The sequence below is a fragment of the Carcharodon carcharias genome, chromosome 13 (assembly GCF_017639515.1).
Source record: "Carcharodon carcharias isolate sCarCar2 chromosome 13, sCarCar2.pri, whole genome shotgun sequence".
NCBI classification, from domain to species: Eukaryota; Metazoa; Chordata; class Chondrichthyes; order Lamniformes; family Lamnidae; genus Carcharodon; species Carcharodon carcharias.
This window is the reverse complement of record NC_054479.1, coordinates 7,409,625-7,435,106: the sequence shown is the minus strand read 5'-3', so window position 1 is coordinate 7,435,106 and position 25,482 is coordinate 7,409,625.

Below are 25,482 nucleotides of genomic sequence, written 5' to 3'. Positions count from 1 at the left end.
TTCTTTTGTCTGTAACATCTTTTGATTATCTGCTCCTATCATTGCTTGCTTGTCCCTACAACCGCACCACCCCCATCCATTTCTCTCCCCCCTCCCAACCGCACCTCCCCCCCACCATCCCCCCCCCGCCACCTTAAACCAGCTTATATTTCACACCTCTCCTTGGATTCACCCAGTTCTGTTGAAGGGTCATGCGGACTCGAAACGTCAACTCTTTTCTTCTCCGCCGATGCTGCCAGACCTGCTGAGTTTTTCCAGGTAATTCTGTTTTTGTTTTCCATTTATATAGGGCCATTCACACCTTCAGAGCATCACAAAGAGCTTCACAGCCAATTAAGTACTTTTGAAGTGTAATCACTGTAGAAAATACAGCAGCCAATTTGCACACAGCAAGCTCCCATGAACTGTGATAAATGACCAGGTCAACTATTTTAGTGATGTTGGGGTTGAGGGATAAATATTGATCCCAGGACTCCATTGACAGCTCCCCTGCTCTTCTTCCAAACAGTGTCATGGGACCATTTACACCCGAGAAGGCACAGGCAGAGGTTAGCTTAACGTCCTGTATGAGAAACAGTACCTCTGACAAAGTGGCACTGTCCCAGTGCTGACAATGGGAGTATCAGCCAAAAGCATGAAGTCAGATCCTGAAGTGGGGTTTGAACCTACAACTTCCTGGCTCAGGACTGAGAGCGAGACCTCACGAGCCAAACTAACATTTCCAGGTATAATGCTGTGGTTCCAATGAAAGTTATGCTGCCTCCCAGCCCAGAGAATATTTACCATTCACTCTACGCGCTGGCTGGGTTTATTCAAATTAAAACCACTTCATGTTTTTATATTGCAGAAAATTAATTCAAGATAATTGTTTTTGAAGTAAGCTTAAATAAGCTATAATACGATGAGGAAATCTTTAAACATCCAATCTTTATCTTCAATAAATCTAGATCTAATAAAAACTTAATGAAGTAAGAATGAAGGTGAGCTGCCTCTAATGTAGATTAAACTCAAAATTACTGTTGATTATACAAGCAGACAAATGTAATTGTTTGACATTCCTTTGCCCAACTGTTTTAATGAAGGTTAAATGGAGCTGCTTAATTTAAGTGGGTTTCCTCCGCTAGTCATCAAGGAATGAGTCTGTTTGTATTCGGGCTCTAACAACAACATGGATTGCTAGGAAGCCGAGTCGAATAAATTCCGAAATTACATAGAAAGACTCGGGCCACAATTTTGAGGTCATCGGGCAGGCTCAGGAGTGGTTGGGAAACAGTCCCACCACCCAAAATCGGCCCCTGACCACCATTTTACCCTGGCTGGCCAATTAGCAGCCAGCCGGCGTGAATGGCTCAGCACCACCAGGGTGGGGGTGGGAAGAGGGCGAGTGCTGAGGTCAGTGTGGGTGCGGTGTGGTGGTGGGGATGGCGGGGGGAAGGGAGCGCAGAATGAAAAGCTCCTCGAAGGCAGAGAGCTGCCCCCCGGGAGCTGGAGAATTTAAAACCATCAAATAAAGATGTTAAAATGCAGGAAAAAAAAATGTCCACGCATCAGACTTGCTCATCTAACCATATAAAAATTCTGCCCAAGCATTTTTTATTTTTTAACATTAATATCAGAAACCCCATCCCACTCTTGGATGAGGTTTCGCCAAAAATCCAAAGGCCGCTTGGCCGATTCACCCACCCGCTGGCCGGAACGTTTGGACAGACAGCGAAAAATCCAGGTCAATTAATACATCAACGGCCTCAAAAGGCTCCTTAGCTGTTGGTGGGCGCGCTGCCAATTCCCTCGCCCTCGCCCGCCGACTGGAATATCGTGCGAGTGCCTGATGGATTCGGGGTGCTCGCCTGACGTCACTGCGCCCAATGTTACCCCTGATCGGGTCGGGCGCTGCTCGCCCGCGGGGCATAAACTTCTGCCCTTGCATTTCTATAGCACCTTTCACCACCTCAGCACAGCTCAAAGTGGTTTACAACCGATGAATTAGTTATTTTGAACTGTGGTCATTCTTGTGAACGGTGGTGGACAATTAAACAACTAACAGGAGGATGAGGCTTCGCAAATATCCCCATCTTCAATGATGGAGGAGCCCAGCACATCAGTGCAAAAGATGAGGCTGAAGCATTCGCTACAATCTTCAGCCAGAAGTGCCGGGTGCATGATCCATCTCAGTCTCCTCCGGAGGTCCCCAGCATCACAGATGCCAGTCTTCAGCCAATTCGATTAACTCCACATGATATCAGGAAATGGCTGAAGGCGCTGGGTACTGTGGGCCCTGACAACATTCCAGCAATAGTGCTGAAGACTTGTGCCCCAGAACTTGCCGCGCCCCTAGCCAAGCTGTTCCAGTACAGCTACAACACTGGCATCTACCCGGCTATGTGGAAAATTACCAAGGTATGTCCTGTACACAAAAAGCAGGACAAATCCAACCTGGCCAATTACCATCCCATCAGTCTACTCTCCATCATCAGTAAAGTAATGGAAGGGGTCATCAACAGTGCTATCAAGCGGCAGTTGCTTAGCAATAACCTGTTCACTGACGCCCAGCTTGCATTCTGCCAGGGTCACTCTGCTCCTGACCTCATTACAGCCTTGGCTCAAACATGGACAGAGGAGCTGAACTCTGGGGATGAGGTGAGAGTAACTGCCTTTGATATCAAGGCCGCATTTGACCAAGTGCGGCATCAAGGAGCCCTAGCAAAACTGAAGTCAATGGGAATCAGGGGGAGAGCTCCTCGCTGGTTGGAGTCATACCCAGCACAAAGGAAGATGGTTGTGGTTGTTGGAGGTCAGTCATCTCAGCTCCAGGACATCACTGCAGGAGTTCCTCAGGGTAGTGTCCGAGGACCAACCATCTTCAGCTGTTTCATCAGTGACCTTCCTTCCATCAGAAGGTCAGAAGTGAGGATGTTCGCTGATGATTGCACAATGTTCAGCACCATTTGCGACTCCTCAGATGCTGAAGCAGTCAGTGTCCAAATGCAGCAAGTCATGGACAATATCCAGGCTGATAAGTGAATCCTGCAGCAAGTAACTCACCTCCTGACTCCCCAGAACCTGTCCACCATCTACAAGGCACAAGTCAGGAGTGTGATGGAATACTCTCCACTTGCCTGGATGAGTGCAGCTCCCACAACACTCAAGAAGCTCGACACCATCCAGGACAAAGCAGCCCCGCTTGATTGGCACCCCATCCACAAACATTCACTCACTCCACCACCGATGCACAGTAGCAGCAGTATGTACCATCTACAAGATGCACCGCATGAACTCACCAAGGCTCCTTAGACAGCACCTTCCAAACCCACGATGGCCACCATCTAGAAGGACAAGGGCAGCAGACACATGGGAACACCACCACCTGGAATTTTCCCTCCAAGTCACACAAAATCCTGACTTGGAAATATATAGCCGTTCCTTCACTGTCACTGGGTCAAAATCTTGGAACTCCCTCCCTAACAGCATGGTGGTTGTACCTACACCACAGGGACTGCAGTGGTTCAAGGAGGCAGCTCACCAGCAGCTTCTGAAGGGCAGTTAGGGATGGGCAATAAATGCTGGCCCAGCCAGAGATGTCCACGTCCGCTGAATGAATAAAAAAAAGTTAAAGGGCTATTTTGGAATAAACTAAATAGATACAGTCTAATGAGAAAGAAAAATTCCAAGGGGAAGATCCACCATCTGTGGTTAACTAAAAAAACTAAATTCAGTGTCAAACTTAAAGAAAAAGCCTATATTTGCACAAAGATGAGTGGCAGGTCAGAAAATTGGACAGAATATAAAGACCAGCAAAGAATGACAAACAGATTAATAAGGAGGGAGTAATTAGCTAATCAGAGAAAGCTAGCTGGAAATATAAAGACGGATACTAAGAGTTTCTATAGAAATTTAAATAAGAAAAGAGTTAACAAAGTGAGCTTTCGACTTATAGAAAGTGAACCTGGGGAATTAATAATGGAAAATAAAGAGATGGTAGATGAATTGAAGAGATAAAGAGGGAGGAAGGTCATTGATGAAGCAGCTGAAGATGGTTGGGCCGAGGACACTACCCTGAGGAACTCCTGCAGTGATGTCCTGGAGCTGAGATGACTGACCTGGATGAGTACTTGGCGCGTCTTAACATTCAAGGCTGTGGGTCAAGTGCTGGTAAATGGGGTTAGGTAGGCAGGTCAGATTTTTCTCACGTGTCGGTGCAGACTCAATGGGTTGAAGGACCTCTTCTGCACTGTGTGATTCTGTGATATTTTGCATCGGGCTTCACTATAGAGGATACAAGTAAAATCCCACAAATTGTGTAAATCAGGAAATGGAAGGGAGGGGGGAACTCAGGAAAATTATAATCACCCGGGAAGTGGTACTGGGCAAATTGTTGGAGCTGGGGGCTGACAAGTCCTTAGGTCCTGATGGACTTGATCCCAGGGTCTTAAAAGTGACTATTGAGATAGCTGATGCATTGGTTTTAATTTTCCAAAATTCACTAATTTGGGGAAGGTTCCACTAAATTGGAAAATAGCGAATGTAATTCCTTTATTCATAAAGTGAGGGAGACAGAAAGCAGGAACCGACATGCAAGTTAGCTTAACATCTGTCATAGGGGAAACGTTAGAAGCTATTATTAAAGACGTTATAGCAGGGCAGTCAGGCAGGCAATATGATTTTTTGAAAGGAAAATCGCATTTAACCAATTTATTGGAGTTCTTTGAAGAAGTAACAAGTGCTGTGGATAAAGGGGAACCAGTGGATGCTCTGTACTTAGATTCCCAGAAGGCATTTGATAAGGTGCCACATCAAAGGTTATTGATGAAAATAGAAGCTCGTGGTGTAGGGGGTAACAGATTGGCAAGGACAGAAGATTGGCAGGCTCACAGGTAACAGAGAATAGGCATTTTCTGGTTGGCAGGATTTAATGAGTGGTGTGCTGTAGGGATCAGCGCTGGGGCCTCAACTTTTTACAATGTGTATAAATGACTTGGATGAAGGGTCTGAAGGGATGGTGGCTGAATTTGCTGATGACACAAAGATAGGTAGGAGAGTAAATTGTTAAGAGAACATAAGGAGGCTACAATAGGATATAGATAGATTAAGTGAGTGAGCAAAGATCTGGCAAATGCAGTATAATGCAGGAAAATGTGAAATTATTCATTTTTGGCAGCAACAATAAAAAAGAAGCATATTATCTAGATGATGAGAGATCGCAGAGCTTTGAGATACAGAGGGATCTGGGTGCCCTAGTGCATGAATAGCAAGAGGATAGCATTCAGGCACAGCAGGTAATTCGGAAAGCTAATAGAATGTTGTTATCATTTATTGTGAGGGGAATTGAATATAAAAGGTTATGCTTCAGTTATACAGGGCACTGGTGAAACCACATCTGGAGTATTTTGTACAGTATTGGCCTCCTTACTTAAGGAAGAATGTAAATACATTGGCCACAGTTTAGACAAGGTTTACTAGACCAATAACTGGATTGGGAGGGTTGTATTATGAGGAAAGGTTGGACTGGTTAGGCTTGTATCCACTAGAGTTTAGAAGAGTAAGAGGCGACTTTATTGAAACATAAGATCCTGATGAGGTCTCGACAGGGTGGATGTGGAGAGGATGTTTCCTCTTGTGGGAGAATCTAGAACTAGAGGTCACTGTTTCAAAATACGGGGTCGCTCATTTAAGACAGAGAAGAGAAGAATTGTTTTCTCTCAGAGGGTCGTGAGTCTTTGGAACTCTCTTCCTCAAAAGGCGGTGGAAGTAGAGTCTCTGAATATTTTTAAGGCAGAGTTGGATAGATTCTTGATTAACAAGGGGGGTGAAAGATTACCGGGGGTAGCTAGGAATGTGGAATGGAGGTTACAATAGATCAGCCATGATCTCATTGAACGGCAAAGCAGGCTTGAAGGGCCGAGTGGCCTAGTCCTGCTCCTAATTTGTTGTATGTAACATTTTATTCTAGATTTATTAATTGAATTTAAATTCCTCCAGCTGTTGTGATGGGATTTGAACTCGTATCTCACAGAGCATTAGTTTGGGCCTCTGGATTACTTGTCCAGTGACATAATTAGTCTAGCTGCTGTACCCCTACACACAGCAAGCTCCCTAAACCAGCATGGTGATCATGACTAGCAAATCCTTTTGAATCGGTGTTAGCTATTCCGCTTCAAAAACTTGAGCACATAATTCTATGCAGGACCAAGGAAGGGCTGCAGTGTTGGAGGTGCCATCTTTCACCCTGAGATGTTCAACCAAGGCCCCATCTCCCTGTCATGTGGATATAAAAGTGCCAGTCAAAGGTGACCAGGGGCCTCTGCCCCAGTGTTACACAAACACAAATTGGCCTCGTTTCCAAATGACACCAGTGACTAAACTTCAAAAATAGTCCATTGGCTGTAAGGCACTTTGGGATGTCCCAAAGTCATGAAAGGTGCTATACAAATGCAAAGTTCTATCTTACTGTGAAAAAATGGAAATAAATGCCTGCAGTTTAAACACAGAAACAATCGCTACAGATTAATTCACTTCCCTTGTGTGTTTGTGATCTATGTTGGCTTAATGGACCAACAACATCATCAGGTAAAAGTTGAGAACACCAGTTGCTGCTGTTCCTAGGGCATCAGACAATCCTAACCCTTATCTGCGATTTTAAATTTCTACTCTCCGTTATTCTAATGCTATTCTGGCCGGCCTTCATCCTTCCTCCTTTTGTGAACTTGAGCTCAGTCAAAACTCTGCTGCCTGCATCCTACTTCACACCAAGTCCCCGTTCACCCATCACCCCTGCGTTCACTGACCTACAATGGCCCCTGGTTCAATCTGTCATAGCTTGATTTTAAAATTCTCATCTTTGATCTCAAATACCTCTATGGCCTTGCGCCTCCCCATCTCTGTAAACTCCTCCAGCTCCACAATACCCTGGGATCTCTGCATTCCTCCAATTCTGACTTAATAAGCATCCTTGATTTTAATCGCTCCACCACTGGCAGCGATGCCTTCAGCTCTGGAATAGCCTCCCTAAACCTCAACCTTTCTTCTCCTTTAAGATTCTCTTAAAAACATACATCTTAACTGTGCTAATATGTCCTTGGCATCAAACTTTCCTTGATAACGCTGCTAAGAGCTCCAGGGAAGTGCCTTGGGATGTTTTACTATGTTAAAGGTACTACAGAAATGCAGGTTGTTGTTGTTGTTACCACTTTATCTTTGCAATGAAGGAGTTAAAAAAAACTGCAAACTAAAAATAATAACAAGCTGACTTTGTTGCAAACAGGGAGACAAAACTCTCTTCGTCCTTTATATAAAAAAGACTTTTGTCCACTCTCATCAATCCCTGTGTATTTCTATATTCCTCGCCATTCCCCATAGAGCCATCAATCACACATTGTCTTAGGGAATGTTTCGCTGACTGTCCAAGGGCGTTCAAGTTCTCAAGATGATCTGTATGCTCAGCGCACAATGTCTGTTGCTTGGCTTTGAAAGGAGACTCTTCCTATTTGTCACATCAGCTCTTGACTCCACTGCAAAAACTTCATTAATACCCACGGAGAGGTGGGGGAGGGGTGAGGTGGAATTGCAATTCGCAGGAGGTCATGCAGGTTGACTTCTTGGAGGAGGGAGCAGTTTGTTTGAACTGGCGTAATATGTTTGCTTGAGATAAAAAGCCTTGCATTTCTATAGCACCTTTACCACATCAGGACATCCCAAAGCATTTTACACCCAATGAAATATTGGCTCCAATAAAGTAATGTCATAGGGAATACTGTCCCTAACGAGTGTCATAGGGAATACTGTCACAATATGGTTGTGTGGGGAATACTGTCACAGTACAGTTATGTCATAGGGAATACAGTCCCAAACGAGTGTCATAGGGAATACTGTCACAATACAGTTGTGCTGTAGGAAATACTTTCACAATATGGTTCTGTTGTGGGGAATACTGTCACAATACAGTTATGTCATAGGGAATGCTGTCCCTAACGAGGTGTCATAGGGAATACTGTCACAATACAGTTATGTCATAGGGAATACTGTCCCTAACGAGGTGTCATAGGGAATATTGTCACAATACAGTTATGTCATAGGAAGCACTGTCACAATAGGGTTGTGTTGTAGATAAACATGACATTAAGAGACAGTGAGCTAATGACCAAATTATCTGTATTAGTGATGCTGGTTGAGGGATATATACTGGCCAGGATACCAGGATAAACTGCTCTTCTTTGAGACAGAGGCCACAGGGTCTTTAGGATTTGAGAGGGCAGATGGGCACGCGTTTAATGTCTCTTTTGGAAGAGAGCACCTCCAGCAGTACAGCACTCCCTCAGTGCTACACTGGCAGCATCAGCCTGGATTATGCTCTCACAAGTCCTTGTTATCATCCTTCCATCGAGCTGATGGACACACAGCAAAACCTTTGGGGATGGGATAGCTTCTTATGGTGCACTTTTGCTGATTCTGAAGAGACCAATCCGTCAGAGGCAGGTTCTGCCCTAAGTGTCACGTATAAAGTGGTTATCGGGTGACATTCTGGGCTGTCCTTGTCGGTGTTGGTGCCTGTTGCCAAGCCGCTGTAGCCACCGATCGCCGTGGTGGTGCACACCGGCCCACAGGTGATGTCACCATTTCCCTCTGTGATTGGCGAGCGTCCCCGGTGTGTGAAAATCCATGTTTCACATCACGTTTGCCCAGCATCCTGGAAGCGGAGCTTTGGGTGTCTCACGGGTTGTCTGGCTCCCGCTACCACGCCAAACACAAAACCCTTAGGTACGCGAGCGTCTTCCATCCTGCGAACCAGTGAAGCCGCCTCTGCCTGAGGCGGTGGCATAGTGATATTGTCCAGAGAGCCAGGTAATGCTCTGGCGACCGAGGTTCCAATCCCACCAGGGCAGATGGTGAAATTTGAATTCAGTAAAAATCTGGAATTAAAAGTCTAATGATGACCAGGAATCAATTGGCATAAAAGTCCACCCGGACACTGATGCCCTTTAGGGAAGGAAATCTGCCATCCTTACCTGGTCTGGCCTACATGTGACTCCAGACCCACAGCAACACGGTTGCCTCTTAGAATGCTCTCTGAACAAGGGCATTTGGGGATGGGCAATAAATGCTGGCTTAGCCAGTGGCGCCCACATCCCATGAATGAATAATTTAAAAAGTTACAAGCTTTGCCATTGCCAAGACTGCCAGGGCCGTGGTTTTAGCCTTCCGGGATTTGCCACAAACAATGAAGATGATCGCTGTAAGTTGTCCGTGTTTCTCAGCCCCGTCCATCAAAGGGCTGAGAAACACAGGCCTCATAAACCCACACCCTGCTGCGGAGAGTCAGCCTGATGTGAGGCTGTGCCTGTTTCGTGAGTCAGTCAAAGTCGGTACCTGCTTTCCCTGTGTGCTCAAACATCTGACCCAGAGCTGAGAGAGACAGGCACTGGGCCCTGGCTGACACCTATTGTACAGTGTTGACATTTCGTGTGGTGATGGAGATTGCAATGTAGGCAGATTCACCTCTAACCACCCCACCCCCCACCCCCACCACCCCACCCCACCCATTTTCACACCGCTTCTCCTGGTGAGGTCCGCGGTGAGAGTAAGCTGAGCAGGGCCCGAGCAGACTTCCCCTTTTCCTCCAGCACAGATTCCAGCTCCTCCCGGGGGGGATTCCCGAGCCTTTTCCACGCCAGCGGAGGGATGGAATTGCTCAGCGTGTCCGGGGTGGGCCTCGAGGTCTCGGCCCGGTGGGCCGCGCCCGGTCCAGCTCTGGCGGGAGCCTACCCAGGGGGCATCCTCATCAGGCGCCCGAGCCACCTCAACCGGCCCCTCTCGATCCGGAGGAGCAGCGACTCCACCCCGAGGCTCTCCCAGATCGCCGAACCCCTCACCCTCGCCCCCTAACCCCCAGCAACCCTGCGGAGAAACTCCATCTCTGCCGCTTGTACCCGCAATCTCATCCTTTCGGTCGTTGCTCACAGTTCATGACCCTAGGTGAGGATGTGGGGGGGTATAGATCGACCGGTAAAGGGAGAGCTTCATCCTAAAATTCATCTCTAGTCGGCTCTAGTTGCGAAGAACCATTTAATCTGGCCATTTTTCACAAACAGCAGCTTTCCAGCATTCTGCTTTTGGTTTTAGCCAAGAGAGACACGAACGGCTGTCAAAGTAAAAGATAAATAAGAGGGACAAACTGGCGTTAAAACACGTTATTTTGACGGGTGTTGCTTTAAAGAACCTGGGGCCTCAACACAACAGCTGTTTTCCAACTAGACTCTTGATTCCAGTTCCCCATGTTACTCCCAGGATTAAACAGCTTTCCCTGTGTGAAAACATTTAAAAGTACATGTTGAGTCAGAGGGCAAGTGAAAAGAAACAATGATATTGTTCAGATCAACTCAACACTTCCATTTATACAAGTATTTTTCATAGCATAAACAAAGGATAGATGTGGTATATGGAAGCAGTGACAGGCAGCTGGGAATGAGTTACAAGAAAGCTATACAATTGAGGGGGTCTCAGATGTGATCATAAATCAGTGCCGCATTACTATGACTCGACTGGTTTACAATGTAATCTTTACCCAGAGATTTGTTTAACTGGCACAAACTCACAGCAGCGCCACTATTCATTAATCTAAATAAGATTGACGCAATATAAAGGTTTCACTTTCCAGCATGAGACCTCCTTGTGGTTGGACCTGGTGTGCTTTACACGTCCTGGCAAAAGCAACTCCCAGGTTGTTTGAGGATCTTTGAAATGTGAGTCTGTACGGTCCATGTCCGGGACTGCAGTTGTCTCAGTGGAGGGTATGGGGAGACGGGATGGTTGTTGTTGGGGGGTGGCTGGGAGGGGGGGCACAGCTGGTGGGTAGGTGAGGGTGGGGGGAAGGGGGGGGCGGGGGTGTGGGTGGACAGGGGTGGAATAGCCAGTGCACTCCGCAACTCTAAGAATCATTAGAATCCTCTCTGTTTTAATTTCCAAATTCCCCACCTTGCCTGGGCCCCCAGCTCTGAAATTCCCTCCCTGAACCTCTCCATCCCTCCCACCTCCTTTGAGATTCTCCTTAACTTATCTGCATTGGCCAAGGGCCCTAATATCTTTTTGTGCTCTTGTCTTGATGTCAAATTTTGCTTGATAGCTGTCCTGTCAAAGGGTCTTGGGGCCTTTTACTTCGTTGTGTAAATGCAAGTTGTTGTTGGTGTTGTTGGGGTGGGGGTTGAGGCGGTGCTATAATTGGCCTCAGGACCCTAATGTTAGGGTAGGAGGTGAGGAAATCAGCCAAGAATCTTGATCCTGATCGCTGACTGCTAATCCTGTTCACGTAGGTTTCCAGAGGTAACTTTCCAAGATCAAGCTCCCAGGTAGGGAGCGCAGCAGCGTCCCAGCTCAGAATTCAGATATAAGCTCCTCTAGACAATACTCACCTCATTATAATTGCCAATAATTCAGGATGGTCTCCAGCAAGAATCCACAACATGTGTCCCCCCAGAAGGAGAGTTCTCTGTAGGAACTTGAAGATGTTTCCACTTGTAGGAAAGTCGAGAACTAGGGGCCATAAATATAAGATAGTCACTGTCGGTTTTTTTTATTGGGTTGGACTATCACCTTTGAGTCAGGGGGTGAGGTGTTGAAGCCTTACAGAGTGAGTAATCTGTTTGAACTGTGTGACATTCTCGATTGACACATTGTTGAGGTGGGGCAATACTTGCACTTAGATAGCACCTTTAATATAGTAAAATGTCCCAAGGCGCTTATCAGGAGCGATTATCAAACAAAATTTGACAGCAAGGTAAGGACTTAAGGCGGTATTAGGACATTTGGTCAAAGGAGGTAAGTTAAGGGCTACCTTAAATGTAACATGAGGTTTAAGCACAAGGACTGCATTAAGGTTAAAAAAAAGTTTCTTTATTCCACTGGCATCAAAACTGTGTAAACTGTCCAGAGAAACCGTGACTTCAAGAAACAACTATTTGCAGAGAATATTCACCATCAATGTTCCAGAACTCGGTCCTAGTCAGGGCCTTGGCTCCTCAGCCCAGCATTCATCAGGCCTGTTCAAGTTTGTCCTGCGCCCCTCTCCCTCGGAGTCAGGGGCGCTTCCAGTCAGCCTGGCTAGGTCCCAATTTCCCCCCCTCCTGGCTCTTCAGCCACTCTCAGAGGCTTCACGCTGTCCTTGGCACCTGCCACTCAAAAGCCCTCACTTTGTCCTGGCTGCTTTCTCTCCCACTTCCCAGCATCGGGCCTAGCTTGTCAAAGACGCTGCTGCCTGCAGGGAGGGGCCCACAGGGGCAGACCTGTTTCTCTGCTCAGTGCCCCCCACCACCAAAACCCCCTGCCACCACCCCGCCCACTATCGCCACCCCCCACCCCCCCCGGCTGCTGCCAAAGGCCCAGCTACATAAAGGAGGGGAGAGGTGGAAAGGTTTCAGGAGAGAGGGGTCCAGGCAGCTGAAGACACAGCCACCAGCGGTGGAACATTGAAAATCGCTCTGAAGAAAGACCCTTGACCTGAAATGCCACCTCTCTCCGCAGATGCTGTCTGGCCTGCTGAGTATTTCCTGCCTTTTCCACCTGCGTTTCACATTCCGCGGTATTTCGATTTCAGGTTGGATGAAAATCAGGCGCGCTCAAGAGGCCAGGTTTACGGAGAAGGAGCAGGGATACTGGAGGGTTTGTGGGGCTGGAGGAGTTCGCAGAGTTAGGGAAGGAGAGGTGAGGCATTGCTGGACCTGGGAGCCAGTGTCGGTCAGTGAGAGCAGGGATAATGAGGGAGTGGGTGTCTTGGTCCCAGTTTTAGAAGGGGTCAGGTTTATGGAGGGTGCAGGAAGGAGGCCAACTTTGAGTGTGTCGGAACCACCGAGTCCAGAGGTAATAAAGACAATAGATTTAGGCTGCAGCAGCAGACAAGGTGAGGTAGGGGGCAAAGTGAAGTGCTAGAATGAGGTGATATAGAGAATCCGTCGTCTTAGCACACAGATAGATAGGTTCTTGATTGGTAAGGGGGATCAAAGGTGACGGGGAGAAGGCGGGAGAATGGGGTTGAGAAACCTATCAGCCATGATTGAATGGCGGAGCAGACTTGATGGGCTGAATGGCCTAATTTCTGATCCTATGGTCTTATGGTCTTATGGTCACAGAGCGTGGGAGCTTTCCTGTTTGTATACTTCAGTCCCACATCAGGTGCATCAGCTGAGCCGGAGTGGAAGGGATGGTTAGGTTTGTACAATTCCAAGCTACAGGCCGGAATTTTCGGGTCCCGTTGGTGTCGGGTGTCATGGCGGGTGGTGGGGGGGGGTTGGTGGGGGGACACAATATGTTGAGGAGGCTAAAAGTCAGTTTTACGGCTTTGTGAAACTAGTTTGCGACGGTCCGCTCCACCCCATCAATGGAGAGTCACGTATCCCACCAGCGCACGTCAGCAACATCATTTCAATCACATTGGCATCTAATTATAAACCTTATTCTCTGGAATTATTCCCCCCCCCCCCCAAACTCCATTGCCGGACCATCCGGGTGGGCATGTTTCACAACTGTACCTAACCAACGTGCCCCCCTGGTGACCTGAGTGGGAGGGGGGGGGGATCTCGGAGGGGAGTGGGTACAACCTCGCTCAGCACTCGCAAACATCACCCCTGGGACATCAAGGGAGAGGCGCGTGCATCGGTGGTGGGGGTGGGTGGGGTGGTGGGGGTGGGGGGTTGGTGGGGGGAGGGGGAGGGGGAGGGAAGCGGCCATGTGCTTGGAAAATCTTCTCAAAAGTGAGCATTCTTCCACAGCTGGGACCGTCCCGGCTGTATCTCCATTGACAGGCTTGGAGTCCGGCCTCTGAGGCTTTACTGCCCACACGGGCAACGCAGAAGCATGAAAGGGCCACCAAATGCTGCAGAGCTTTTCACCCCTCAGGCGCAGACGGTAAATTAATGTGTGCTTTAGGGGGCAGCAGAACAATTGGGGGTTTAATTCCAATAGTGAACATTATGTACAAGTGATTAACACCCATGCCCAGGCTGCGCAACCACATATTCCTAACTTTCCTAACCCTGTCGTTATGTCTTGGTGCTCCCCGGACATCCACAGAGGAGGTGGGGGCAGCCTGCTGACTGGGACGCCCTGTCTGTTATGACCTTGGTGGGCGTCCTCTGGAGGGCCAAGACTTGGAGGGGCTGGGCCTGCTTTCGGGGTCCCTGCTGTGTGGCAGTGACACCCTCCTCGGCCTGTGGAGCTGGAGCTGCTGAGGTCGCAGGAAGAGGGGATTCGGATGGGCCGGTCACTCCCTCAGTCACCTGGGTAGATGGCCGCAGGGTGTGCACCTGCTTAACCTCCTCTCTATGGGTGCCCAAGGAACCCTGGCTGACTCCTGGAGGAGAAGGGGAAGCTGGAGTGAGATCAAGTGGCCCCCCCACACTCCTCTCGAGTTGACACTGTTGGGGGCCAACTATGGCATCAGTGATGGGGGTAGAGGACTTCACGGTGGGGCTGGGAATGGGATGCCAGGGCAGTCGGCGGGTAAAGCATCCTCGGTCCCGCCCGCTACCGCACTTTGGGCGAACCTGGGACGATTCCACCCCTAGGGTGATCTTCTCGCCTTGTGTTGGATCCCGAGCCCTTCAGTGGCCTCGCAAATGCCACCATATTTACTTTACTAAATGCCGATGACCCGGCTGTCCCACTGTGACTGAGAAAACGTTGCTTTAAAACTCAGGTGGTTAATAACTCAGATGCTCACTTCAGGTCGCGAGAGAGTGCCCTAAGCAGCTGAACCCTGTCACACCTCATAGGTTTTATTGACAGTTTGGGAATCTGTCCTGTGCAGGAAGAGCGACAGCAGTGAAAAAAAGCTGCCTTCAGCCACTGTCTGCATCCCCAACAGTCGGAGGGAACTGAAAATGCGAAGCCGCCTCGGTTCCTTTAATAAAAATAACCACAAGGCAGCCCTGACAGACTCAATACAGGAACGCTTCCGGCTTGCTGATCAGCAAACACCCCTTGTTTGCTGGGGTGTTAAGCCAAAAAAAAAAAAAGAAAATGCGCAGGCCAGATCGGTGTAACTGCTCCAAACAGTGGCTGCTGGATTTCAAGTGGAGCCCAGCTCCTTTCCCACAAGGGAGGGACTCGAGGGGTATCGGGGGGGGTGGGGTGGGGGTGAGGGGTATCTCTCGGGTGTCCGTAAAAGATCCCCAAAAGGAGCAAGGGGAGCTCTCCCCAGTGCCCGGTTCAATATTTATCCCTTTTATGAGCACTATTGAAAACAGATTGTCTGGTCATCATCATAATGCTGCCTGCGGGATCTTGCTGTGCGCAAATTACTCGCTGCATTTCCAACGTTATAACAGTGACCGCAATTCAAAAGTACTTCAGTGGCACTCCAAGGCACGGTGGGATGTCCTCAGGTAGCGAAGGGCGCTATACAAATGCATGTCTTTCTTTTTTTTTCCACTTCCTCCCATCACTCTGTGTCCAGTCGGTGTTCACAGTCTCTGACCATGACCAGTTTTCAGTGGCAGTCCCAGGAACCCGATTTTCACGTATATAAAGGGACTCGGGGCTCCCAGCAGTGGGTTCCGACCAAATTGCCACTGGCTTGATCGGCTGGAGTTGGGTGACTGACCCACATTCAAGGTCGTTAACGCTACAGGGAAATAGAGGAAAAATCAACCCCACTGTCAGAAGCACTTTGAAAACGAAGCACTTTCATTTCTACCCTTCCCCTTGACACCTTCAGACCCAACAATGGACCTTTTCAATGAGCAGCCACTTTTGCCATGCAGGCAACACAGCAGTCAAGGTCCGCACAGCAGGATCCCACAGCGGCAATGGCATGAATAACCGATTGATTTGTTTTTGCTCAGCTGGTTGACTGATTGAGGGAGGAAAATGAGCCAGGACAGTGGGGACATCTCCCCTACTCTTCTGATTAATTTTTGTTGAGTGAGGGGATGAAGGGTTACAGACCCAAGGTAGGCAGATGGAGTGGAGGTATGGACCAGCCACGATCTGATTGAAATGGTGGAATAGACTCGAAGGACTGAATAGCCTACCAATCCTATTCTTATGTCCCAATGTTCTACCCTGATTCCTAAACAGGTTTATGGAGCCTCAGTTTAATGTAGTATCAGAGAGACTGCAGACAGAGCATGCAGAACTAGATGTTGAGAGGATGTTTCCACTAACGGTGGAATCTCGAATCAGGGAACATAGTTACAGAATAAGGGGACATTCATTTAAAACCGAGATACGAAGGAATTTCTTCTCTCAGAAGGTAGTGAATGTCTGGAATTCTTTATCCCAGAGAGTTGTGGAGGCTAGATCACTGAAAGTATTTAAAGAGGAGGGAGATAGATCTTTGAAATATAGGGGAGTTGAGGGCTGTGAGGATCTGGCATGAAAGAGGAGTTGAGGCCTGGGGCAGATCAGCCATGATCTTATTGAATAGCAGGGCAGGCTTGAGGGGCCGAATGGCCCACTCCTGCTCCAATTTCTTACGTTCCTACGTTCAGCCCTGGGCTGGAAAAGTTCAACATGATAAACTTCTGTATAAATATATTCATATAATCTGCCCCCTCCCCCCACCTTGTTTTAAATATTAGGGTAAAGGACCCTCAAGACAAAGGAGGAGCCATTGGTCCTTCAATAATGAGCGATGGATGTGGTGTCTTGGGTTCAACTCCCGCTTGAGAAACTTGAGCACAAAAATCTAGGTCGACATTCTAGTGCACCATCTTTCGGATGAGACGTTACATCGAGGCCCTGTCTGCCCTCTCAGGTGAATGTAAAAGCCCCCATGGCATTATTCTGAAAAAGCGCAGGGGAGTTCACCCCATCGGTGTCCTGACCAATATTTATCCCTCAATCAACATCACATTAAAAACCAGATTATCCGGTCATTATCACATTGCTGTTTGTGGGAGCTTGCTGTGCGCAAATAGGCTGCAGAGTTTCCTTTATTAAAATTGTGACTATACTTTGAAAATACTTAGTTGACCGTAAAGCACTTTGGGATGGCTGGTGGTTATGAAGGGCGCTATAGAAATGCAAGTCTTTCTTACTGTGCAGTATATACATTGAACTGTCGACAGCTGATGTGAAAATTCTGCTCCCTTTCCTTTGGATTGGCTGCAATGGTCACCATCTAGTGACCAGCCTGAGAACTGCCAGCTGCTGTCTGTTTACATTGACAACTTGAGTTGCTGTGCAGCTGTTGCCAGAAGGGTTTAAATACCTGATTCAAAATCCAGCTGCTGTTTCACCAATTGCTTGAATAGTCATTTACCAGAACCAGGTCCCTGCCTGTCTTTCCCCACATATTTCACTGCTCAGTTCTGCTTTGTTCCAATTGGTTTGCTGAGAGCCTTGGCTCAGTGTCTAGCACCCCCCCTCACCCCCAACCCCCCCCCCCCACCTCTGGGTCTGATATGGTTGTGAGTTCAAGTCCTACTCTACAGACACAGCACATAACCTGGCTGGCACTCCGCTGCAGTACTGAGGGAGTGCTGTACTGTCAGAGGTGCTGTCTTTCAAATTAGCCAGTAAACTTGGGGCCCTGTCTGCTCCCCTGGCTGGATGGAGAAGATCCCATAGCAAGTTTACGAAGAAGAGCAGAGGAATTCTCCCTTGTGCTTTGGTCAATATTTATCAGTCAACCAACAGACTGTCAGGATGAATAACCCACTGGACATCAGTGGGAAGGTTGGACAAGTGGAGACTTCAAATTGTGAATCGTTGGATAGTGGTTCACAGGGGATAGATCAAAGGTGGGCAGATGCAGCTGAGATCAGCCAGGGTCTAGCCGAATGTCAGAGCAACCCAGAGGGGCTGAATGGCCTCCCCCTGCCCCACCCTGTTCCTAACATTAAGAGGTATCTACAAATGGAATGCCTTTGAACACGAGTTTGCTTCAAGACTCCCTACTTCAACCTAGAGGCTCCCCCATCTGTAAATCAAATGGCACCTTTATTGTCTCTAACTACTTCCTGAAACAGCAGGGAGCTATCCCGCATTACCAGCGTTATAATATAAATATGCGTTGGTTTGACCTTCAGCAGCCGAAAGGACCACAAGCGTAAAGGGATAGAATTCAGCCTGCTCCACTGAGAACTCAGTGTCTCACTCACACTGATCCCAGGAAGCTCTTATCAACCACGTGTGTGTGTGTGTGTGTGTGTGTTGTTCCCTGTAAGACCACATCGAAAGCCTCACCATCAAATGCTGTTTTTTATTATTATTATTATTATTATTTTTTCCTCCAGTTTCGTCTTTGTTTCATTACAGCCGGGATTAATTGGTGCCCGGGCAAGTTCAATTCACTCTGTGTGCGCCAGCCAAGAGATGTTTCCCTCAAGCGCTGGCTTACATAATGCCACTGCACATAAATCAGTCAAGAGCTCCCCACAGTGAACACTCCCTGTTGAAAACAAAAGGAAGGCTATTTGTCCTCTTCACTTTCATCTAAGCCTCCAAGCCTAGGGGGGGATGGGGGAACCAATGGGCCAAGGGATATATTTAGAAAGGCAGGGTTTGTCTCTCCATAAAGCAGCAATACACACTCACACACACACACTCACACACACACACACACACACACACACACACACACACACACACACACACACACACATAAAAATTACATCAAGGAGATTATTTATATCAAACGCTTCGAAATCTGAGCCTTTTGGGGGGAGCTTTCAGCTCCTGTTAAATGGTGGCGAATCCTGGTGCTGGACGTGGCGCGGGATTTGCCAATTCTGCTAGATTAATTTGAAGTCTTCCAGATCCAGGTGTTCATCCTCCTGGACACTCCTGTGAACAAACCCCCGGGGGGATCAAAGATGGAGGCAAGCTCTTCCCCTTTCTTTCCTCGTACAGACCCACAACAGCAACAGTCCAGGAATCGACAAACCCAGGTTCAACGTTCCCAGGATTCGATGTCGAAATTGCTCCATTTGATGAATTGGGTGGTTTCAGCAACACTGAGCATTGAGGTTATTATTGTTGCTATTACTTAATGACTAACAGATTGGGCAACCAATGGTAGAAGTGTAGGGGGTAGGGCAGGAGGCGGTGTGTTAACATCTCTTGGAATAGAATCCAGGCAACTATCAGCCAGTCTGGAACTTCTCTAATGCGTTTTCATCAAATGGGATAATGTCATGGCCCTCCTGCATCATCCAGGATGGATCCTCTGGCATTGCAGCACTCCCTCTGTGTAGGGTTCCCTCAGGACAGCACTCCCTCTGTGCAGGGTTCCCTCAGGACACCCTCCCTCTGTGCAGGGTTCCCTCAGGACACCCTCCCTCTGTGCAGGGTTCCCTCAGGACAGCACGGATGGACCACCCGGCATCAACCGAGGCACCGGAAACAACAACAACAATCTCAGCCCTGTCGACACTGCAAAGTCCTCCTTACTAACATCTGGGGGCTAGTGCCAAAATTGGGAGAGCTGTCTCACAGACTAGTCAAGCAACAGCCTGACATACTCATCCTCATGGAATCATACCTTACAGATAATGTCCCACCATCACCATCACCATCCATGGGTGTGTCCTGTCCGACCGGCAGAGGTGGGGGCACAGTGGGATACAGTCGGGAGGGAGTTGCCCTAGGAGTCCTCAACATTGACTCCGGACCCCATGAAGTCTCAGGGCATCAGGTGAAACATGGACAAGGAAACCTCCTGCTGATTACTACGTACCACCCTCCCTCAGCTGATGAATCTGTGCTCCTCCATGTTGAACACCACTTGGAGGAAGCACTGAGGGTGGCAAGGGCACAGAATGTACTCTGGGTGGGGGGGCTTCAGTGTCTATCACCAAGAGTGGCTCGGTAACACCACTACTGACCGAGCTGGCTGAGTCCTAAAGGACATAACTGCTAGACTGGGTCTGCGGCAGGGGGTGAAGGAGATAACAAGAGGGAAAAACATACTTGACCTCATCCTCACCAACCTGCCTGCTGCAGATGCATCTGCCCATGACAGTATCAGTAGGAGTGACCACCGCATAGTCATTGTGGAGGTGAAGTCCTGCCTTCACATTGAGGATACCCTCCATCATGTTGTGTGGCACTACCACCGTGCTGAATGGGATAGATTTTGAACAGACCTTGCAACTGAAGATTGGGGCTATCCATGAGGCACTGTGGGCCATCAGCTGCAGCAGAATTGTACTTGAACACAATCTGTAATCTCGTGGCCTGGTGTACCCCCCACTCTACCATTACCATCAAGCCAGGGGATCAACCCTGGTTCAATGAAGAGTGCAGGAGGGCATGCCAGGAGCAGCACCAGGCATACCTAAAAATGGGGTGTCAACCTGGTGAAGCTATAACACAGGACTACTTGTGTGCCAAACAGCATAAGCAGCAAGTGATAGACAGGGCTAAGCGATCCCACAACCAACGGATCAGATCTAAGCTCTGCAGTCCTGCCACATCCAGTCGTGAATGGTGGTGGACAATTAAACAACTCACTGGAGGAGGAGACTCCACAAAGATCCCCATCCTCAATGATGGAGGGGCCCAGCACATCAGTGCAAAGATGAGGCTGAAGCATTCGCAACAATCTTCAGCCAGAAGTGCCGAATAGATGATCCATCTTGGCCTCCTCCAGAGGTCTCCAGCATCACAGATGCCAGTCTTCAGCCAATTTGATTCACTCCACGTGATATCAAGAAACAGCTGAAGGTACTGGATACTGCAAAGGCTATGGGCCCTGACAATATTCCTGCAATAGTGCTGAAGACTTGTGCTCCAGAACTTGCTGCGGCCCTAGCCAAGCTGTTCCAGTAACGCTACAACACTGACATCTGCCTGACAATGTGGATAATTGCCCAGGTATGTCCTGTACACAAAAGGCAGGACAAATCCAACCCAGCCAATTACTGCCCCATCAGTCTACTCTCGAACACCAATAAAGTAATGGAAGGAGTCATCAACAGTGCTGTCAAGCAGTAATGGCCTTGCAATAACCTGCTCATTGATGCCCAGTTTGGGTTCCACCAGGACCACTCAGCTCCTGACCTCATTACAGCCTTGGTTCAAACATGGACAAAAGAGACCAACTCCCGAGGTGAGGTGAGAGTGACTGTCCCTTGACATCAAGGCAGCATTTGACCGAGTGTGGCATCAAGGAGCCCTAGCCAAACTGGAATCAATGGGAATCAGGGGGAAAACTCTCTACTGGCTGGAGCCACACCTAGCACTAAGGAAGATGGTTGTGGTTGTTGGAGGTTGGTCATCTCAGCTCCAGGACATCACTGCAGGAGTTCCTCAGGGTAGTGTCCTCGGCCCAACCATCTTCAGCTGCTTCATCAATGACCTTCCTTCCATCATAAGGTCAGAAGTGTGGATGTTCGCTGATGATTGTACAATGTTCAGCACCATTCGTGACTCCTCAGATACTGAAGCAGCCCATGTCCAAAGGCAGCAAGACCAAGGCACATGTCAGGAGTGTGGGAATATTCTCCACTTGCCTGGATGAGTGCACCCACAACAATTTAGAAGCATGTGTACCATCTCCTAGATGCACTGCAGGAATTCACCAAGGCTCCTTCGACAGCACCTTCCAAACCCACAACCACTACCATCTAGAAGGACAAGGGCAGCAGACACATGGGAACACCACCACCTGGAAGTTCCCCTCCAAGTCACTCACCATCCTGACTTGGAAATATATTGCCATTCCTTCACTGTCGCTGGGTCAAAATCCTGGAACACCCTCCCTAACCGCACTGTGTGTACCTTCAGCACATGGACTGCAGCGGTTCAAGAAGGCAGCTCACCAATCCTCAGGCTGGGCCTTGATTTTCTGGCTCAGAGGTGAGAGTGCTACCAGCTGAACCACCCCATCAGCCTACTCTCCATCATCAGTAAAGTAATGGAAGGGGTCATCAACAGTGCTATTAAACGGCACCTGCTCAGCAATAACCTGCTCACTGATGCCCAGTTTGGTTTCCGCTAGGACCACTCAGCTCCTGACCTCATTACAGCCTTGGTTCAAACATGGAGAAAAGAGCCCAACTCCTGAGGTGAGGTGAGAGTGAATGTCCTTGACCTCAAGGCTGCATTTGACTGAGGGTGGCATCAAGGAGCCCAAGAACAACTGGAGTCAGTGGGAATCAGGTGGAAAACTCTCCGCTGGTTGGAGTCATACCTAGCACAAAGGAAGATGAACATTGGCTGAGAGAATCAGGAGGTAATCTTCCTGAGGTTCTCCTCCCAATCCATGACACAGAGCACGGAAGGGCAGGTCAGGGTGCGGGGTGTTGGGGGGGTAGGGGGGGGTGGGGGGGGGTTGGTGGCAAGGGTGGGGTTTGGTTAGTATACGATCATTTCCTCACTGTGAACTGTGAAGGACGAGTCTCCTCAGTGATTGGGCTTCAGATTGAGCAAGTTCAGTCTTCAGGTCAGTGAATCCTGCTGCGTTTTGGAAAGTGTTTTTCTTTAGCGTGGGGGCATAGTTAGTTGGATATGAGATTACATGGGGCACGAGGAGGAGCGATTGGAGCATAAAGCACCAGCACAGACCCGCTGGGCTGATTGGCATGACCCTGTGCTTCAGAGACCATGCCATCTATGTTGAAAATAACAGGGAGAGAAATTCATGAGAGAAAAATTCAGGAAAATCATTAACTACAGTAATTAAGAATGTCTGACTGGTTCACTTAATTATTGAGCGTTTGAGTAATGGTCCCAAGCTCTGGTTGCCAAATCACCAAGAAACACTACTTTTCCACACAGTGCCATCTGTAAGAGGAAACTCACAGGTAGTTTTTAAGGCACACACAGAGAGAGAAGGTTCAGTGTGTGCATTTGGCTTTGTGGTTCTGGATCAAATGGAATGCACTGGTCTATGAAACAGTCCACTGAAAAGATGGTAATATCCTAAAGCACTACAAATCCCCAAAAGGCTATTGACAGCTTGACCTTTTCCCTGTAAGCTGTGCTCAAATCCGAGAGAGCAGACAGAGGGGATTCCGATAACCAAACACTTTTAGCACATGAAAGGTCAGCATTCTGATCGAGGTGACAGGAGAAGCCTGTCGGGGATTGCAATTTGGTTCTGAATGAGCTGCTGTTGGCTGCTTCCTGCTAAGCGCTGGAATGCTAGATGGTGAGATTGTGAGACCTGTGGGCTACTATAAAGACAATCTACCCCCCCCCCACCCAACCCCCGCCAAACCTCCCTCAGCACCACCATCTGAGCCGTCTCTCAGGAATCCCCTCTGCCCCTTTCCATTCTGCGTGGCGGGGCTTCCTGTGTGGGTTGCTGCTGCACACCCCTCGCTTACCCCGTCCTCATCGGCTGTCCGGACAGGCGGTGGCGTTCCAAACGTCCTGCTGTCCGGCAGTGCCAGGGGCTTGAGGTGGGAGGCTCCATGCGTGGGAGCCCTACATTTTGTCCATTGGGGATTTGGGGCGGAGGGTACAGCATGCAGCAGCCTCGTGAGGTAGAACATGAAGTGGGGTTGGCGGGACCCCAGGGCGCCTGTAATTTCTGCGCGCTCCATGTTTACGTAGGTTGTAGACAGGAGGCAGCCACTCCTTCGCTATTTGAGGGGGTTACTTCTCAACGTCTGGTTGCAATTCCATCCCGATCTTTAGCCACTCGGTGTGCGGAGGGGGTAGGCAGGGGGGACAACCCCCTCGCGGGTCTACTCCTGGCCTGGCTATGGAAGTTGTTAACAGGTCTGGGCAGCGGCAGCAAGCTTCCGGTCACGGAGCGGAGATTTCAATGGCTCACCGGCCTTACTGTGCTGGTGATGGGGTGGGGACTTACCTGGCCAAGGAGACTGAGAACGAATATTGTGTTTGCTGGCCTGAGTTTGATAATGACCGCCTAAAGAGAATTGAAGCAAACTAATCAGCTTTGTCACCCTATGAACTTTTATCATTGGATTATGGAAGTGTGGTTAGACTATACCCAGAGCTCTAGGAAAAGTTCCGGTCTCCATATCACAAAAATAATTTGTGGACACACTGCAGAAGGATTCCCAAAGGATTTACAAGAATGATACCAGAACTTGTGATGTTAAAACTCTCAGGAAAGATTGAACAGGCTGGGGCTCCACTCTCTGGAAAAGAGAAGACTGAGGATGACCTGATAAATAAGAATTTGATTGGGTGGATGTAGAAAAGACATTTGCACTTGGGGTGGTGGGGGGAGATCAGAACTCAGGGCCGTATATGTAAGATAGTCGTTAATAAATTCCACAAAGAAATTGGAGGAAGCTTTTAAAGTCAGCAAGTGGTTAGAATGTGGGACTCGCTACCATAGAGACAGGGCTGGTGTAACCACAAGACAAAGTTTCAGTTGCCTAGAGCAGCGAAATTTGTTGGGGAGGGTGGGAGGGTGACAGCAAAAAGAGGAATGAAACTACGCAAGTAAACAAACTGGCGATGAAAGTGTAGGTCTACTGATACACACCCACACGTGTGTGTACTGATACACATACGGATTTCCATGTATTCACATTGCAGTTGTTCCCAGAGTTCCACATATTCCTCGTTCTGTTTATGTGACTGTTTTTACAATTTTGCACATCTACATGACTATTCCAAAACTGCGAACCAGTAAATAATATCAAAGAACGTGATTGAATCTAGCCCACTTCATCATAATGATTTATTGATTGCATAAATTGTGCATAAAATCATCTAGTAACTGTTGCAGGAACACATTGCCTGACACTTGTGTGGCATGAACATTACTTGCCACTTGTCAGCCCAAGCCTGGATATTGTCCAGTTCTTGCTGCATTTGGACATGGACTGCTTCAGTATCTGAGGAGTCGCGAATGGTGCTGAACATTGTGCAATCATCAGCGAACATCCCCACTTCTGACTTTATAATGAAGGGAAAGTCATTGATGAAGCAGCTGAAGATGGCTGGGCCGAGGACACTACCCTGAGGAACTCCTGCCGCGCTGCAAGGCTGCTTTGTCCAGGATTGTATCTAGCTTTTGAAAGTTGTTGGAGCTGCACTCATCCAGGCAATTGGAGAGTATCCTTCTCCCTCCTAACTTGTGCCTTGCAGATGGTGCACAGGCTTTGGGATGTCAGGAAGTGAGTTACTCGCCGCACAATTCCCAGTCTCCGACCTGCTCTTGTAGCCACAGTATTTGTGCGACTAGTCCAGTTTAGTTTTTGGTCAATGGTAACCCCCAGGATGTTGATGGTGGGGGATTTTGGGGTTAAAATTGCTTCAAGCTAAGTGTTCAAAACTGTTTGTTCCTGGCAGCTTTGGGAACTAAGAGTTTTCCAAAGTAATTCTATAACAGATTGGAAGCACAGTCAGTTGTAGCCTTAATGTTGAACTCAGTTTGTAGGAATGTTCCTTTTCTCGTGGTTTTCTCAATCTTAATGGGCTGTCTGATTGTAATAGTTTAACCCATGGGCACAGTGTCAGTGAGGTGAGTCACTATCCTGATGGTGCCTTAACCACTGGTACAAAGCCAATTATCCAGCTGACCTATCAGCCTCATTGTCCCAATTCTATTTCAATGATAAGGACAAT